The sequence below is a fragment of the Myxine glutinosa genome, chromosome 8, assembly GCF_964187855.1.
Source record: "Myxine glutinosa chromosome 8, kmMyxGlut1.1, whole genome shotgun sequence".
Lineage (NCBI taxonomy): Eukaryota > Metazoa > Chordata > Myxini > Myxiniformes > Myxinidae > Myxine > Myxine glutinosa.
Window position 1 is genome coordinate 86,900,925 of NC_136268.1, and position 19,990 is coordinate 86,920,914.

At 45.6% G+C, this 19,990-nt stretch overlaps 1 protein-coding gene and 1 long non-coding RNA gene across 2 annotated transcripts in view; one reads left to right on the forward strand and one right to left on the reverse strand.

The window, feature by feature from the left end:
* LOC137432676 (uncharacterized) overlaps positions 1-19,990 on the reverse strand; it is a 98,330-nt gene that overhangs the window by 72,088 nt on the left and 6,252 nt on the right. The window lies entirely within an intron of this gene.
* LOC137432675 (dimethylaniline monooxygenase [N-oxide-forming] 2) overlaps positions 15,134-19,990 on the forward strand; it is a 122,093-nt gene continuing 117,236 nt past the window's right edge. The window contains exon 1 of the mRNA XM_068124765.2: positions 15,134-15,689. The gene's annotated coding sequence lies outside the window, so the exon portion shown is untranslated. The remainder of the gene's footprint in view (positions 15,690-19,990) is intronic.

Below are 19,990 nucleotides of genomic sequence, written 5' to 3' on the forward strand. Positions count from 1 at the left end.
CCGGGCCGGCGTTCATTACCAGCCATGAGCGCCGGCCAAACGGGCAACTTACTTTTCATCACGGACAAAGCATCCGGACGGCGCTTCCTGTGCGACACCGGCGCCCAACTGAGCGTCATACCCGCCTCTGATCAGGACAGGCAGTCCGCGGTTTGCGGCCCCTCCTTGGTTGCGGCCAACGGATCGGCCATCCGCACCTTCGGCCCGCGCAACGTCACCCTCTGCTTTGGCGGCCAATGCTTTACTTGGACATTTGTAACCGCAAACGTGCCCATGGGTCTGCGAGGCGCCGACTTCCTCTGCACACACGGACTGCTGGTGGACGTCCAACGGCGTCGCCTCATCAACGCCGAGACCTTCAGCTCCCTGGTATGCACATTGAGCAGCTCTGCTCCGACCGAGCTGGCGTGCGCCCTCCCGGCGGCGAACGAGTTTGCTCGCCTGCTCACTGAGTTCCCGGCCCTCACGCGGCCGACGTTTTCGGCCGTCGCAGTACGACATGGGATCGAGCACCACATACCAACCATGGGCCCGCCGGTCTACGCCAGAGCCCGCCACCTCGACCCAGCCAAGCTCGCCATGGCCAAAGCCGAGTTCGACGCTTTGGAACACCTCGGCATCGTGCGGCGCTCTGATAGCGCGTGGGCTTCGCCACTACACATCGTCCCAAAGCCAGGGGGCGGCTGGCGCCCATGTGGCGACTACCGCCGCCTTAACGACGCTACCACCCCCGACATGTATCCGATCCCGCACATCCAAGACTTCTCCGCCCGTCTGGCAGGACGGGTCATTTTTTCAAAAATCGATCTCATACGGGGATATCACCAGGTACCTGTCAGGGCGGCCGACATCCCTAAAACGGCCGTCATCACGCCGTTCGGCTTATTCGAATTCCTACGGATGCCGTTTGGCCTCAAGAACGTGGCTCAGGCGTTCCAGCGCTTGATGGACGGCGTGCTGCGTGACCTGCCGTTCCTCTTCGTTTACCTGGACGACATCCTCGTCGCCAGCACGTCCCGGGCCGAGCACCTCCTCCACCTCCAAACACTGTTCGGGCGCCTCAGCGAGCACGGCCTCATCGTCAACCCGGCCAAATGCCACTTGGGCACGACGGCCGTTGATTTTTTGGGCCACCACATCACCAAGAACGGGGCCATGCCGCTGCCAACCAAGGTCGAGGCCATCACCACGTTTCCGCGTCCCCGCTCCATAAAGGCCCTGCAGGAATTCCTGGGAATGGTGAATTTCTATCACCGCTTCATGCCCCGCGCTGCTCAACTCATGCGGCCCCTCTACGAAGCCCTCCGGGGCAAGCCGGCCAAGCACGACATCGTCTGGTCCGCAGCAATGGACGCGGCCTTCCAAAGCTCAAAGCGGGTCCTCGCCGATGCAACACTGCTCGCTCACCCGGTGCTCAACGCTCCCATCGCCCTCACCACGGATGCCTCCGACTACGCGGTGGGCGCCGTACATGAGCAATGGGTGAACGGGGTTTGGCAGCCACTCGCTTTTTTCAGCCGGCAGCTCCGGCCGAACGAGCTCAAATACAGCACGTTTGACCGTGAGCTCCTCGGTCTACACCTGGCCGTTTGCCATTTCCGCCACCTCCTGGAGGGCCGACCCTTCACGGCGTTCATCGACCACAAGCCGTTGGTTTACGCAATGGCCAAGGTCACGGAGCCGTGGTCGGCCCGCCAACAGCACCACCTCTCCGCTGTGTCGGAGTTTACCACGGACATCCGGCACTTCGCCGGAAAAGACAACGCCGTGGCCGACTGTCTTTCTCGGGCCAGCGCGAACGCGGTCCACCTCGGCATGGACTTCGCACTTATGGCGGCGGACCAAACCACCGACACGGGCCTCCGCCTGGCCGACATCCCCTTCGTGGACACTGTCCTGCTCTGCGACGTCTCCCAAGGCCAGCCTCGCCCCATCGTGCCCGTTACCTGGCAACGCCGCATCTTCGCCTCCCTCCATGGCCTTTCCCACCAGGGCCGGAAAGCTTCCCAGAAGCTAGTGTCGGCGCGATTCGTCTGGCACGGCCTTCGACAGGACGTCCGCGATTGGACCAGCACCTGCACAGCCTGCCAACAGGCCAAGGTCCACCGACACACCCAGGCCCCGCTGGCACCTTTCACCGTGCCCGAACGACGTTTCGACCACGTCAACGTGGATCTGGTGGGCCCCCTCCCCCCATCACGGGGGTTCACACACCTGCTCACCATGGTGGACAGGACCACCAGGTGGCCGGAGGCCATTCCCCTCGTCTCCACCACCACCGCCGACGTGGCGCAGGCTTTCATCGCCACCTGGGTCGCCCGCTTCGGCACACCGGCGGACATCTCGTCAGACCGCGGACCGCAGTTCACCTCCGAGCTGTGGGGCACGGTCGCCCGCAACCTGGGGGTCAAGCTCCACCGTACTACGGCCTACCACCCCCAAGCCAACGGGTTGTGCGAGCGATTCCACCGCTCCATGAAGGCCGCGCTCATGGCCGGCCTTCAAGACGGCGGTTGGGCCGGCCGGCTGCCGTGGGTCCTTTTGGGCTTCCGCACGGCCCCCAAGGAGGACCTCCGGGCATCCACCGCCGAGCTTGTCTACGGCCAGGCGCTACGCGTCCCGGGTGAATTCGTGCCCGACGCTACCAGTCCCTGGTCCGCAGCTCACCAGCGCTCGGACCTCCAGGAGGCCCCCCGACGGTTTGCCCCCGTGCCAACATCCCACCACGGTGACCCCCAGTCCTACGTCCGCCTAGCGCTTCGTACAGCGGAGTACGTTTTTGTGCGTCATGACGCACATCGGGGGCCACTCCGGCCGCCGTACGACGGGCCCTTCCGGGTCCTGCGACGGGACGACAAGTCGTTCGTCATCGACATCGGCGGCAGGTCGGACCGAATGGTGGACCGCCTCAAGCCGGCGCATGTGGACATCGACCAACCGCCACGGTTGGCCCTTCCGCCGCGGCGAGGCCGCCCCCCGTCCATGGTGCCCCCCACTCCACCGCCCACCACCACACCAGACCCCCCCCCCCCCACGACCCGCCAGGGGTCGCTTCGGCCGGGTCATCAGGACCCCCCTCAAATTGACCCTGCCGGTGCAAGTCGATTCTGGGGGGACGTGTGTAGCGGATACCGCTGTGTTTACACAATCGCCTTGCACCTACCAAGGACGCGGAGCGATCACCATGCCGGGCTCGTCCAGGACGCCCGGGCAGGCCCGCTCTCGACTTGCCAGGCCGCGTCCGGGACGCCCGGGCATGCCCGGGCATGCCCGCCCTCGACTTGCCAGGCCGCAGCCAGGACGCCCGGCCACGCCCCCTCTCGCCTTTCCCGGGCAAACGCTCCGGGATAATGTGTGTATATATATTGCTACCCGATAAACGGGCTTTTCAGAGTACCCGAGTTGTTTTGTGACAATAAAGAAACTCGGACGAATTCCAGCTTTTTGTCGCGTCCATTCTTCCGACTACGTGGGAGCACAGCTCCTTCAATATATGAATAAGGCTTACGATATAGTGTCATCCCTTGAACACGATCAATGGACTCCTCAATATTCGCTGTGTTCACAGTTTGAATTACGCTGAGGTAATGTGGAGGTGTTTCGTGGATATGAATAATGCTTACGATATAGTGTCGGTATACCCAGAGGTAAAATGTCAAGTGTACTCCGAAGTGATGTGAACGGAGTCGGCAAGCACGATATGTTCCTGGGTGTCATGAGTTATCCACCGATTGCGTTTCATGTCAACCAGGAAGGTCGAAAGAAAACAAAGCGTATCCAGAGGTGTGGGAAAATAACGTTAGGCTGGAGACCAAACCTGAAAATGCTGGAGGCCAAAGCTGAAAATGCTGGAGTCCAAACCTGAAAATGCTGGAGGCCAAAGCTAAAATTGGAAAAACAATATAGCCATTTTTACTCCAGGATTACCCATCCAAAATTTCGTTGCGATCGTTTCAGCCGTTTTTGCAGTACCTAGGAACAGACGGATGGACAGACAGACAGACAGACGGACATTTGGTGAATTATAGTAAGATAATGTTTTTTACACCGCTCGTTTCCGATGCCATCTCCAGACGCTGCATGACGTCATCGCCGGGCGCGCGCTGAAAGGGGGTACTCAGTTTTCACTCCGTTTGTTTGTTTGTTTATCCAGGCTACAGTCACGTGAAAAAGTAAGTACACCGCATGTAAAGTTTTGACTTTTTCTACATATTTCAACATACAGCTATTTGATCTTCATTTCAACAATATTGACAGATAAAGGTGATATAATATAACAAATATCATGAAACATTTACATTTTGTGGTCCATTGTATAATTTAAATAAACATCAATGCAATTTTCGCATGTGGAAAAAGTAAGTACACCCCTACATTTATCACTACTTCAAATACCTAAAATTAGAATCAGGTACACCAGCTCAGGTTCAAATGATTAGAACATCATTAGATAGGATCTTGGAGGAACCCGTCTTATTTAAACCTCAGACATTTAGTTTGGTTTGCTCTTTGTTGTTGAAGTGTGCGGCGTCACCATGCCTAGATCAAAAGAGCTCTCTGAGGCCTTCAGAAAGAAGGTTATAGATGCCTACGAGTCCTGGAAGGGGTTTAAAAAGATCTCCAAACAATTTGAAATCAAACATTCGACTGTCCGGAAGATCATCGACAAGTGGAGAAGATTCCAAACAACTGCCAACTTGTTCAGGCCAGGCCGCCCCAGTAAGTTCAGCCTGAGAGCAGACCGCAAGATGCTGAAAGAAGTCTGTAAGAACCCCAGAATGTCATCACGGGACCTACAGGTAGCTCTTCCCACTGTTGATGTCAAAGTGCACGAGTCTACCATTAGAAAGAGGCTGCACAAATTTGATCTACATGGGAGGTGTGCCAGGAGGAAACCTTTGCTGTCCAGAAAGAACATCAGGGCAAGACTAAAGTTTGCCAATGAACACCTAGGCAAAGACCAGCACTTCTGGAACAATGTGCTCTGGACAGATGAGTCAAAGGTAGAGCTATTTGGCCGCAGTACCAGAAGACATGTTTGGCGAAAACCAAAGACAGCATTTGACCACAAGATCCTGATACCAACTCTAAAGCATTGTGGTGGAAATATTATGGTTTGGGGCAGCTTTGCTGCATCAGGGCCTGGGCAGCTCACCATCATATAATCCACTTTGAATTCTTCATTGTACCAAAAGGTGCTTGAGGATAATGTGAGGCCATCTGTCAGAAAGTCGAAGCTCAACCGAAGGTGGACCTTGCATCATGACAATGACCCTAAACATACCAGTAAATCCATGAAGGAATGGCTGAAAAGAAAGAAATGGAGGGTTCTGGAATGGCCAAGTCAAAGCCCGGATCTAAATCCCATCGAGATGTTGTGGGGGGATTTGAAACGAGCTGTGCATGCAAGAAACCCCTCAAACATCGCACAGCTGAAATAATTCTGCATGGAGGAGTGGGCAAAAATGTCTCCCAGTCGATGTCAGAGACTTTTAGACAGTTATAAGAAACGCCTACCTGAGGTTGTTTCTGCCAAAGGGTGTACTCTTTACTTCTGCCAAAGAAAGAGCCAAGGGTGTACTTACTTTTTCCACATGTGAAATTTGCATTTATGTTTATTTAAATTATACAATGGACTACAAAATGTAAATGTTTCATGATATTTGTTATATTATATCATCTTTATCTATCAATATTGTTGAAATGAAGATCAAATAGCTGTATGTTGAAATATGTTGAAAAAGTCAAAACTTTACATGGGGTGTACTTACTTTTTCACGTGACTGTATATCTCAGCTATCCTTTGAGCAGAAATTTCGGCACAATAGTGAGCATGTGCTTTGGCAAAAATGGTATTTTTGTTTTTGATTAATCAATTAATTGATTAGTTATTTAATTATTATCGATTAATTAAGTACTTATTTATTTTCTTTCTCATCTGGGCAATATGTCAGGCACCTTTTGAGCTAGGAAGCTGATATTTGGACATGACAATGACCAGGTGATTTGGCTGTTAAGGGTATTTTTGATTTATTGATTAATCAATTAATCGATTAATTATTTAATTAAAAGATGAATCACAATTCATTTTCAAGAAGTTTCGTATTAGGATGAAAAGGTGGTGGTTTCGGTATGCTATTAGCCAATTGATTAATAAATTAATTACTTTACGATTATTATTTATTTATTATAATTATTAATCACTTATTTATTTTCTTTCTCGTCTGGCCAATATCTCAGGTACCTTTTGAGCTTGGAAGCTGATATTTGGACATGACAGTGACCAAGTGATTTGGCTATAAAATATATTTTTGATTTATTGTTTTATGAACTAATCGATTATTTATTAATTAATGAATTCATCGATTAATTATTTAATTAATTTTAAAAAAGTTACAGCTTTGTTATATATACCGGTGTTTGTTATATAGTTGTATATATATATACAATTATACTGGTGTTTTATCCGTTCTCTGCAATATAGTCCATCATTTTATTCATCATCTATGGTATTAACCCAATATTTATCATTTTCTTAATTTCACTTGGAGTGGATGGGTAGTGAGTAGAGAAAGGAGGAGGAATATGAAAGAGAACAGGGAGGAAGGCACAGGGACATTACCCCAGTTTTATATTTTTATTTTTAGGGATTTAGAGTGTTGTATGGTCAGGGACGAACAAAAACTGACAGCACATTCACTTTTTGATGAGATCCACTGACAGACATCGCAATCACTCCACGTAATACAATCACCCATCCACACCTAAGCTCCTACAGATCAGACCAATGGCCAGGTTCCCCTCTCTCAGTACCAATGGTTGTGTAGCTACCTATGTAATTCCAGCTTAAACGATCTACTTTTCTGCTGCAAATACCTATCCTATAAGACCATTCCATGCATGAACTACTCTCTAAATGAAAGACCCCACCTTACTCTCCTGTTCTCTACTCTGTGTGGCCCCTTATCCTGTCACTGCCCACTCTTATGGAAAAAAAGTCTTCTCCACTTATTTTGTTTCTGCTCTTCATTTTTGAAACATCTCTATCAGATGAAAGTATCACCCTTCCCCAGTAAGGCATTCGTTCTTAAACTATTTTAATGTACAGGTTTTATTGCGCAGTGCTCACAATAACGAATGAGGCATTGTATGATCTGTATGCCCTCCATTATTCTCCTCATTGCTACATATCACGGAGAGTCGTAGCGAAGAGAGGAAGCGAGGTGCAAGAAACTTAGCAGAGGTAAAGCAACTTTCAGGCCACCCTGTACTCCGTAACACACTCCAACACTGCCTCTTGCATTATGTGGTTCATTTTTTTTTTTTTTTCTTATCCAATAAACATTTAATCGTACGACACGTAACAAACATTTCAACAATAGAGCCATTCCAAAACTTTTTGGTTCACTCTCATCAGGGAAAATCACGAAAAGGATGAAGCTGAAGCACAAAACACGTTTTGTGGATGCAAGGTAATAATATCGGTGCTCATTGGTTGTTACAGGAGGCAACGATTAACCAATAGGATAGGGGGATGGATCATCTATCGACAATTCACCATTATTGATCAACTAAGTTAATATGGTCAAAACAAATAAAATGTGCACACAAATTCCTTTTTCCGACAAAGTATAAGATCAACTGATCTGAGAAATGTTGCCGCCATTATGCGGAGGAAAGACTGCATGCTTTGCTTGGGGTTGGGAACCAGCTTTAATTGCATTGCTAACCACACTGAGGATTACTCAAAATATGAGATCCAATTGCCAAAGCACAGGGAATAATGGCCATACTATGTACCTTTCTACATGACTGCTGTGGTTGGCTTTGTCCAGTTGGTAAATGTCTGACATTGAGAGGGACGTGCTATTCGGTGGTGCAATGATTCGGCAGATCGGGCCGGGTTTCATCTTTATGCCTGTAGACACGACTCGACATTTGGTGAGGTGCAGTGGTTCGGTGGATCTGGCCGGGTTCGTGTTCGTGTTTGTGGACTCGGTTATGTCCACGGTGAGGTGCAGTATTTTGGCGGAGTATGCTGTGTTTTGCCATTGGGCCTGTGATCTTGGCTTGGTTTTCCTTCATGGGTCAGCCTTTCATGGCGGATGGATGCCGGACTGAGGGTGTTAGGCTTGGTAGAGGTTCTGAACAGGGAGGATTTCGCGAGGGAGACAAGGAGGATTGCACGAGGGAGACAAGGAGGATTGCGCGAGGAAGACAAGGAGGATTGCGTGAGGGAGACAGAGGATTGTGCGAGAGAGACCAGGATTGCGCGAGGGAGACAAGGAGGATTGCACGAGGGAGACAAGGAGGGTTGCGTGAGGGAGACAAGGAGGATTGCGTGAGGGAGACAAGGAGGATTGCGCAAGGGAGACAAGGAGGATTGCACGAGGGAGACAATGAGGATTGTGCGAGGGAGAAAAGGAGGATTGCGCAAGGGAGACGAGGAGGATTGCGCGAGGGAGACAAGGAGGATTGTGCAAGGGAGACAATGAGGATTGCGTGAGGGAGACAATGAGGATTGCGCGAGGGAGACAAGGAGGATTGCGCAAGGGAGACAAGGAGGATTGCACGAGGGAGACAATGAGGATTGCATGAGGGAGACAAGGAGGATTGTGCGAGGGAGACAAGGAGGCTTGCGTGAGGGAGACAAGGAGGATTGCGTGAGGAAGACAAGGAGGGTTGCGCGAGGGAGACAAGGAGGATTGCGTGAGGGAGACAAGGAAGATTGCGCAATGGAGACAAGGAGGATTGCCTGAGGGAGACAAGGAGGATTGCGTGAGGGAGACAAGGAGGATTGCGCGAGGGAGACAAGGAGGATTGCGCAAGGGAGACAAGGAGGATTGCGCGAGGGAGACGAGGGTCAAACTGAGTGGTGGGAATTGAGTGTGAAAAGCATTTACTGTTTTACTATGAAATGTTACTTTTTTTACTTTGTCTTGAGTGTCTTGAAGGTGGGGAGATAGAAGAGGGAAGCGGATGGAGAAAGAGCGGTGCATGTGCACGCACACACAGGATTATGATAACGGCCTAGGGTGGGAGGTCCAGCAGTTCAACAAGGGCAGTGCTGCTGATTGATGACCTGAGTGTCCCAAACTAATAAAGGTGGTACTAGCTCTGCCAGGGGGAGATTATGCAAAGAAGGAGGTTGGAAGTATTGTGTGCAGGAGACCAGATGGAAAGGGGACAGGGCACGGAGGTTAGTAGGACGATACAAGCTGTTGCACTTGGGTGCGGATGGAAGGGGTAATGCTGCAGGAATTATAGTATCGGAAGAGATGAGCAAGCAGGTGGTCAGAGTGGAAAGGTGGGAGGTATGGATATTTATGGCATGGGTGATGGCACAGAGGCAAATTATGTGTTATGTCAGGATATGGGCCTTAAACGGGAAGGTCTAGGACAGAGAAGCAGGAATTCAGGGACACACTAGAGAGGATGGTGGGGATGGTTGAGATGGAGGTGATGCTGTGCATTGCGGGGGACTTTAACATGCATGTGGGAGTAGCAGAGCTAGGTGAAGAGGAATGTGTTGGTAAATTTGGTTGAGGAAAAAGGAATAGAGAAAGTCAAGAGCTGGTGGAGCTGGTGGCAAGGAATGGAATGCCCATAGATAGTTCATTCTTTCAAAAGTGGGAAAGCCACAAGATTACCTATAGGAGTGGAGAGCATAGAAAAGAACTGGATTTGGTGGTGGTAAGAAAGCGAAAGTTGTGGAGGATTAAGGATTGCAAGGCAGTGGCAGGAGAGCATGTTACCACCCAGCACAAGCCTGTGGTGTTTGTGGTGAGGTTGAAGAAAAGGATCGAGGTTAAGAGCAGGGGTCGGAAGATTATTAGGTGGGGGAAGTGTAGGGGAAATGCCGCCGTAGGGTACAAGGAGAGGGTGAGAGCCAGGTATGAGAAACTTGGTGAAGAAGCAGAAGGTTTGGAGAAGGAGTGGAAGAGGTATAGAGAGGAATTTAGGGGACTTGCAGAAGTGTTGTGTGGAAGGATGTCAGGAAATGGTGCATCATCGAGGGACAGAACTATGTATGGTGGACGGAGGAAGTAGTGAAGGCAGTTGATGAAAGGAAGGAGGTTTGGAAGAGGATAGAGAAAATCAAGGATAGCGGGAGGCAACCGGATGCAGGATTGCTGCACTTGTATGGGCAGAGGAGGAAAGTAGCAAGGAGAGCTGTGGATAAGGCGAGGAATTATGCGGACGATGAGGTGTACAACAAGTTAGAAGAGGATGGTGGGAGGAAGATGATCTATAAATTGGCCCGTGACAGGAATGAGGATAGCAAGGACATGAAAGGGGAGGGCGGTGATTAAGGAGGGTGGCGGGAGTCGAGTGACAGAGAGGAGCGCAGTATTGAAGGTGTGGGAAGGATATTTCAAAGAGCTGTGGAACCAAGAAGGAAGCAACGGCGAGCTTGAGCTACCGTGTTATGTAGAGGAGAAAGTGGAGTTGGTGGAGATCACGGAAGAGGAAGTGTGGGAGTGAAGAGGGTGGATAGAAGGAGAATGGATGAACTGAGGGAGGAGATTGGTGTACAGATGAGTTTGATAGGGAGATTGGTGAAATGACGGCTGAGATGGGCTGGACACTTGGTGCAGATGGAGGAAGAGAGAATGGTAAATAGAGCGGATAGGTTGAGGGAACAAGGTAAGAGGAAAAGAGATCGACCACAGTTGAGATTGTTGGAGGATTGTGGGAGGAGGGATATAAGTAAAGTGGGGCACAACAACTTCATCCTGTTCGTGATTTTCCCTGATAAGAGTGAACTGAAAAGCTTTGGAATGTCTCTTTTATCGTTGAAATGTTTGTTTAACTTTTGTACCGTTAAATGTTTATTTGTTTTTCTGAGATGAAGGTACAATACCACGCAGTTGTTGTTATCCATTCCCACTACCTTACATTTCCAAATGTTAAAATTGTATTTGCCAATCTTTCGCTCAATTTATGAAAGTATCTGGACTTTCCTGAATCTAATCACACCCCTCTATGCTATCTACCTGCAAGCCTCGTGTTGTCTGCAAATTTGGAAAGCTGACTCTTATCCCCACTGTCCGCATCATCGATGTAAACTACTTTATAAATGAATAAATAGAAAAGTTGTATTTGTGAAACAGTTTGAAAAGATTTTTTGTTAACTCCTCGTTGTAAATTACTTGTTTATTTGTTCTTTCCCCAAAAATATATTGTTCTTCTCTTCTGAGATTTCATGGTTGAAGCGTTGTAGGACTTTATTAAATTTTAACCTCAACTGACAACACAATGTTGGTTATGATAAAATAAATAGATTAACGATTAAGCATGAAGTATAACTCTCCACGAGTGAACCTAATGGTCTCAAGATAAGCAAGCAAACAAAGATCATCGATAATAAAAGTTTATCAAACCTACAGCAATGGTTCCCAAGCTATTTTGGCCAACACCCAACTGCTCCCAGTACCTACTTGGCCATAGATTTAAAAAATTTTACCGATGATAAAAATTGTCGGAGAAAGTGCTTTCGAGGTTAAAAACCTGGGATTTTGAGAAAAACAACACCGATTGTCTAACAACGCTGTAGCCGGACTTGTTTGATACTTTAGTTGATACCTGTAGTTGATACCTGGGTGGGCATACCAGTTACCAGTTTCCAAATAATGTAAGTATAATTTTTTTTTTGACTTCAGGCATGGCCAGCCGGTTCGTGAATGACCTGGCTAAAAAAAGTGGGCAATGGCAAATGATGAACCAATAAATTCCACATTCCTGTGCCACCTTCAGTTGAACGTCAGGCATTGACAGCAGCTTCGTGAAGGACTCGCACAAAAAACGCACCCAGTCTGAATGTTGCTTTATCCAGTCAATTGCAAAACTGCAAATGGGGATCCATGAATGTCACAGATGGAACCCCATACGGCATTTCCTCATTCTGCTTTAAACTCAATATCTATATTTTCATTCCAAACAGCATCATTCATCATTCCAATCAAAAATTTTATACTATGGTATTAATATATCAAAATATAATGTTAAATCACGATTGTATTGAGATATTATCACAACAGTGAACCGTCAACATCTGTTTACTTCTGGATTCAGGAGCAAGGTCCGTGTCGATCGCATTTCAAAATCATAATTGTATTGAGGAATTCCTGAAACCTCCTCAGACAAACACTGTTCTAGACGGCATTGCCCTATGGTCTATGCCATAAAAACTGGGATTTTGAGGGGGGGTTTCAAGTTTGGATTGCGACCCTGGGTTTGGGAACCCCTGCCATACTGGTTTATCATAATGAACAAGTAGTCCAGTAGAAATTGACATGAAAATATCCCAACCCGGACATTTTTGATAATAACCGTTTTTTGGTGCTAAATTCTTTCTTTATATGATCGTCCTGTATCTCCAGAAACAAAATCTCATAAATTCACACATGGGGAACCCTGCTTTTTATTAGGTCAAACTATATAACCCGTTTTTAAAAAATACTGTAAATAATGCATTTTCCAGGTTTAGATGATAATGATTCACAAATACTCTTATTTATAGTATAATATAATGTTGTGAATACATTCTGATAAATAGAAAATAATATACTAAATAACAGTTTCTCAAACTGGAACATATTTATTTTTCAAATGTAATTATTTTATTAAAATATGCAAAATTTTATTTAAATATTCTTTATCATAGCCTTCAAGTACATTATCAAGTTAATACATGGCATCACCTAAAAACTGTGCTATAACTATGGAGGAATATGGATACAAAGTAGAGACCGGCTCAGTCGTACCCATCATCACCGACAAGGCACCAGCACCTTTAGAACTTCTGATTGATATAAGATGCTCTTGTAGAAGCAAACAACGCTTATGTACATCATGTAGCTGTGCTAAGAAAGGCATTGCTTGTCGTGTTCATTGCGAGTGTGGTGCACAATGTGAAAGCAGTACACACACAGTTGATATCATAGAAATGGATGAAGCACAACATTTAAAGATGTTTCATGAATATGAACAATGTGACAGTATTAAAATCATAAGTATAGTGTGTACTTAAATGATTATAGACTTATTACGTTATTTTGAATGGTTGTGCATTAGTTAATTTAGGGGTGTGATGTTCGGTTGTGTAAAATTGGATGTACACATTTTCAGTGTTTTTATTTTTATTTTTTGTATACTGAATCGAGGCTCGTGAAAGAGCTAACATTTATTTCACAAACAAATCAACCAGACAAACAAAATATACAAAAAGAGGGAGCGGAAGACAAGATGGGGAGAGAAGGGGAAGCACACAACCACAATATTTGAGAGCAGGGAGAAGTGTGGGAGGGAGAGGGCTTGGGGGCAGGAGGCGTGGGAAGGGGAGGGGGGGGGGGGGTGGGGAAGAGGTATAAAACACAAGGGGACCGAAATTAGCGGGGGTAGAAAAGATCAAGGTTTTGGATGGGGGAGGATAAGAGATGGTGGTGTACAGCTGTTTTAAAGACCCGGAGGGTGGAGTGGGATTGAAGAGAGTGAGGGAGTTTGTTCCAGAGGCAGGAGAAAAGAGGAATGAAGGAGTGAAGGTGAGCAGAGAGTCTTGATTTTGGCAGTTTAACCATAAGAGGGTTGCAGGCAGATCTTGTGCGACCTGTAGGAATATTTGGGGGACAGAGCCCAGAGAGGGCTGGGGGGGGCAAGGCCAGAGAGGAGTCGGTAGAAGACGGAAAGACCACCAACCTGCCTGCGGTGAGTGAGTGAAAGGCCCTTGGAGTTAGCTTCATCGCGGGAGATTCCAATGATTCTGAACACTTTGGTTTCAACAGCGTGAAGACGGGCTAGGTGTGAGGCAGGAGCACCAGACCAGAGGGGAGAGCAGTATTCCATAGAGCTGCGGATGAAAGCCTTGTATGTGGTGAGGAGCTCAGGTGTGCCAAGGAAGGACTTTGCACGACGGAGGATGCCCAGTCGGCGACTGGCTTTGGAGGCCAGATTTGAAATGTGGTTCGGTGACTTTGTGTTTAGTCTGTCAGACTGTGTTTGACTGTGTTTAGTCTGTTTAGTGTACCAGTTAATGTTACATTACACATTATTGTGGGCCTGGAGTTTGAAAAGTCGACACAACTATATACTTTATGTAATATGTTATCTTAAAGTCGACACAACTATATACTTTATGTAATATGTTATCTTAAAGTCGACACAACTATATACTTTATGTAATATGTTATCTTAAAGTCGACACAACTATATACTTTATGTAATATGTTATCTTAAAGTCGACACAACTAATATATTATTGCTGTAAGTTTATCAATATGTATTAGAATTCAGGGTGTGCTGTACATTATAACTCAGGTTGTGCATGTCTAGAAAGTGAAACCATTAATGATCCATTTGCACGAAATAAAACGTTCATAAAATAAAATTTGCATTCAGCTCAGGCCTAGTATGTATGGAAGGAACTATAAGAAGCGTCGTCAAAAGAAGCATTCTCAAATAGTGCACAAACGCTAATTCACTCAATTCCTTATTTTCAGAAATCCAAACAGGTTTTAGCTGGAGATGCGTGTTGCGTGTTCAGATCACGTCGGGGTCACCAGTTTAGGAGTCGCGGAAGGCGAGAGAACGAGGCCATTCGTAGGGTTCGAAGATGGTTTATTGTAACAGCAAGATCCAGCACACTAAACTCGAACGGAAGTCGGCACGCTTATATAAAGCCGAAAGCCCTCTTCGGAGGGCGTGGCTCCGGCAACCGCGCGTGCGTCACGTCCGCACAACCACAAGTCCAACAGGCCCGTGCACGTGTATTATGCCCAAATAAGGTAATCACATAAGGTAACCGCCACATGCGGTTACCTGCACATAAGGTAACCGCCACAGTATTATGTCGAGACAAAGGGATGACAGTAAAAAGACAGTTAATGTAGAGGATTTTGTGTGGATTGAGATTAGACATTGTAATAATAGTAAGATAATTATAGGGTGCCATCATAGCACTCACTACAGGTATGAGGGAAAAATAGTAAAGAGGGATTAGTGAAGAATTCAGAAAGACCTGTGGAAATGAAAGATTATTGTGTGCGATGTTGATTAGGCAGGGATAGATTGTGTTCAGGAACAGAAAAAGAGCAGAACCAGGGAGTATGTTCCAGATCTAGTCCAGGAATGCTTTATCGTCAGTTTGTCAAATAAGTCTCTGGTTGGGAGTGCACTGGTGAGGATGGAGATATGGTGGGGAGTTAGAAGGATGGATGGAGTTTCTGGTGCCGATGGTGGGGAGTTAGAACTTTTTCAAGCAATGATCAAAATATAGTGGAAGGTTGGAAGTAGGATAGCATTTGGGGACAAGTGACTATATCATGTAGCATGTAACCCGATACTGCAGATAATTCGGGTTCAGAAGAGAAGTGCAAGGTTGTTAGATTTTCGAAAGGCAAACCGAGGACATGGAAAGATAATTTAGCGCAGATTGGGAAAAGCTAATATGTGGGCAGTCTGCCTCAGCAATACGAGCAATCTGTTTAGTATGTCTCTGGTGTGTCCTCCCATTCCATTCCCTTCCCTCACTTCAAATGGCACCAGAACCGACTCTGCTCATCAGGCCGATTGACTCACGTTTGCTTCCAAATCCTGAGTCGAAAACCCCTCATTTTCTGTACCCACAGGAGCCAATCCAAAACTTCCTCCTCTTCCTTCAAAAGTGATTGGTCTTTTTCACCTGTATTGAGGTAAATATAACCGAAGATGTGTTCTCCGAATGTGGGGAACTGTCTCGTGCAGTAATTCTTTCTTAAAATTTCCACTGTAAAGACTATATATATAATAAGCTAGGTCAGACTACCTAATATAGCGTAGCGTTTCAAAAATGTAAACGTAAAATCTGCAACGATTACATTTAAAAAAAAACAACTACAACGGCACCTGGGAGAGCGCATACCTCTGCCAGACTGAATAATTTACGTTTTGTATCCCACTGATAGGCCGGAACTAGACCAACAACTATTCGGCTTGTTTTTGTCGCCTAACGAACTTATCCACCAAGTTGTGTCAAAAGTCATCCACCACATTTTGAAATGCCATGGTACATATTTTTGGCCCTAACACTCAATGGTGAAGAAACACTTAAAAAAAAAACTAAAAAAAAACTACTGTATCGGGATCCATATTTGGATCTTAACCAAAATTGAATCGATTGCTTCTTGTCACACACCCAACATGTCCACCAAGTTTCGTCCGAATCAGTTCATAACATTTGAGACATCGTGCTATATATCGTTTTTTTGTCCTATTTCTCAATGGTGAGGAAGCACTTTAAATATTCGCAGATGCAGATCCGGAGCTTCGCCAAAATCTAATCATTTCGTCCTCGTCACAGACCCGACCGGTCCACCAAATTTCGTCAAAATCCATCCACAACTTTTTGAGATATGCTGCTCGCAATCAGAAAAACAGACAGAAAAACATAAACAGACAGGGGTGAAAACATAACCTCCATCCACCTTTGGTGTAGGTGAAAATGCTTTAAGGGTTTAATTGTGTTTACATTTTTGAAGTGTACTAATATATTGTGCCAAAAATCAGGGATTGCTAGTTACTAAATGCTGTTCAAAAAGATGGATAGGTTTTCTCGGTGTAGTTTCTGTTATTGTCATTTTAATTTCCCGATTGAACAATCAACAAACAACAACAACAACAATGGCTGATTCAATGCATGCTTTGGTGGTGATAAATTTAATGTTTTGGTGTTGTTATATGTGCACAAAGATATTGAGTTAGACATTGAGAGGATTGTGGACATGTATGCAAGAAAACATCCCCGAAAGATAATATTCATTAATCCTCTGATTAAATAGATTTCATCAGACAATTGCAGTGACGTCACACATTAACTTTATTGTCCCTAAGGCTTTTATTGTTGCGGTTTACGTGGGAACAATTGATTTGTTTTGATCATTATGCCATTTGTTTCATTATATGCAATGTTTACTTTTCATCAATTGGATTTCTATGATGAGACAATAATAAAAATGAATGTTGAGTTTTCAGCAAAATGCTAAAAGTTTTTTTCATTGGAGTACTTCTTTTCAAGTGTATTAGAGCATTATTTGTCTATACATAGAATAGTCTTAAGAAAGAGAAAATGGAACAAAAATAATAACACCCACAAAAATGGACTCTATGTCTTTTTCACCTGAGAAGATGGCGAAGTTCCTGGTAATAGTCAGGTTCACTATGTATTTTTGTTCACATTTTATGGAGATTAGCAAACCAGTACATTTTTGAGAAGCTTATGGCATCAGGAATATGAAAATCATTGTTTACATTTGCACAGATGCCTGCATAGCCGCCATTTTGGTTTTTCAAAATGGCCGCCATGAAATAAGAATTTCCGAATATCTCAGATTGTAATTGACATAGAAACTTCATTCCAAATGCTAATCCTATGTTTCCAGGCCCAAGGAATCCAACGCTTATGTCAAATTAGTGATTATGAACACCAAAAACCAAGAACAGAAGAAGTTTGTGAAATTATGTTTGTATTTTCATGAAGAAATGCACACTCAAATTGTTGGTAGTGACAACAGCATACGTATAGACGTATTTCCTATCTCAGTTTGACACATCATCACACATGCATATGTACGAGAAGAGTATGTTCCACAAATCCTGAACATTGATGACATCGGACAGAAGCTTTATGAAGATTATGTCACTGAACGTATCAATGGAGATGTTAGTCTCTGGGCACCAGTCAAAAAGCATAACAACACGATATACATGTCTGGCAGCAAGAAACAAACTTTCAAGTTCCGTGACCAGACAGTTGACCTAAAAGAGACCAAAGATCTCGATGGTCAGCTGATTGTTCTCACCTGGTCGAGCAGGGGCATCAATCAGAAGAATGCAGTTGGCAACTATGAGTTCACATTGACACCGAGAGCGCTATTTGCACCAGAAGGCTCAATGCTGCCATGCACTGACAAGTCCAAGCTGATACACAGCCTTGAGAAGCTAGCAAAAACAGTTGAAACCCAGTAACAGACAGAAGCTCTGAGGGCCAAAGAGCAGGATGATGACAGAGGTCCTGTATCATCGTCGTATCAAATCAAAAGATCGCCATTGTTGATGGAATAGTGCTTGTCGAGAAGATGACAAAGAAATCAAGGACAATCAGCACAGTCAAAGATCTACCCAGTGTTTCAATGACAGGTTCATGAACTCGACAGCAGGGTTCAGTGAGGTCATCCTGGTCATCGATACATACAAACCTGACTCACTAAAGGAGGAAACTAGAGAGAGACGACGACAAGGAAAAGTTCCTATACAGTATCAGGTTGCAGATGATATGAACATCAAACACATCCCACTGGCACGGTTTCTATCGCACGAAAAAACGAAAGCAGATTTGACAGACTATCTCGCCAAAGCAATCTTTGATTACAACAAAAACTCACCTCGGTTAGTCATCACATCAGCATCAGGTCACACCAGAAGCAACAGAAACATGCACTTTGAAGACAACAATCACGAGGAGGCTGACGCATTGATGATCTGCCTGGCAGCGGAGGCATCACAGTGGTGTCCTGATGCACTGTAGTATTCTTCACTCCTGATACTTGGTTCTGGCTATGGCACACTATGACAAGCTTTGCAAAAAGACGTCTATTTTGATGGTATCAGGTACAGTCGATAAAGAGCCTATCTGGAGAGCTTTGGGCAAAGAAAAGGCGCAAGCTATACCTGTATTCCATGCATTCAGTGGAACAGACAATGTTGGAAAATTCTTAGGAATAAGCAAAACAAAATGGTTTCAGCAGTATATGAAAGCTGAAATGCACTTAGTCAGAGCACTGATGAAACTACCGGAGGAAGGTGACCTAACACAGGAGGTGAAAGACGTATTGTGTGCTCAACCAACTGTCCCAAGGGTATTCGCATTGCAAGTTTCCCTGATCTAAGATGGTATCTGTTTTGTAAACACCTAGCTGAAAGCAACAACTTGCCTCCCACTCTGTGCACTCGAGGAGCACATCCAGCGTGTGCGGTTACAAAGCCGATATGGTGCCAGGCCAATGTTATGCAGCAACAGCCTTTTGACCCCCTGAAACCTGGTTACTATCAGGCCAAAAGTGGCCAAATACTGCCAGTCACCACAAAGGTTCATCTTGCTCCACAAACCATCATCGAGTTGGTCATATGCCACTGCAAAACCAACTGTTCTACACAGAGATGTTCATGCAGAAGGAATAACTTGCCTTGCACAGAACTATGCTTGTGCGGCACAGAATGCGAAACCGATGCAGATTGTAATGTTGAATATGACACTGAGAGTGATGATGATGTGTAATATGTCAAAATGAGATAGGAAATACATCCGTATGTATGCGTAAGGTGTGGCCATACGGAGTTGTTCTCATTGGCTGGTATATTTATTTTATTAAATTTTCCATGCCACTGTAGTTTAATATCTAGAGATAGATTGTTGTGTAGTTACTGGTGATTTGTGCCATGAGGGTGATAAAATGTAAAAGTAAGTTTAGTTGTTGGCCACCGGAAATCGAAAGCGCGCTTCCGCCCTGACTGCCATGGAGAGAGCAGGCTTTTGGCGCATTCTCAGGCCCAGCCATTAACGTGGAGTGTGGATTTGCCTCTTCACCCATGAAGACCGTTGTCTTTCGGTTCGGTTGTTATTCGGAGTTTGAACTCGAATGACTCTAGGACTCGTGTGAGCGCATGTTGCTGCCCCTTTTTCTTATGTTGTGTTCCCTTCAAACAAAAACATTCATTAAACAATTGGAAGAAGACCTCGAGTTGGTGTGCAACTTATAGCGGCTACATATACGTATGCTGTTGTCACTACCAACAATTTGTGTGCATTTCTTTCATGAAAATACAAACATAATTTCACAAACTTCTTCTTTTCTTGGTTTTTGGTGTTCATAATCACTAATTTGACATAAGCGTTGGATTCCTTGGGCCTGGAAACATAGGATTAGCATTTAGAATGAAGTTTCTATGTCAATTACAA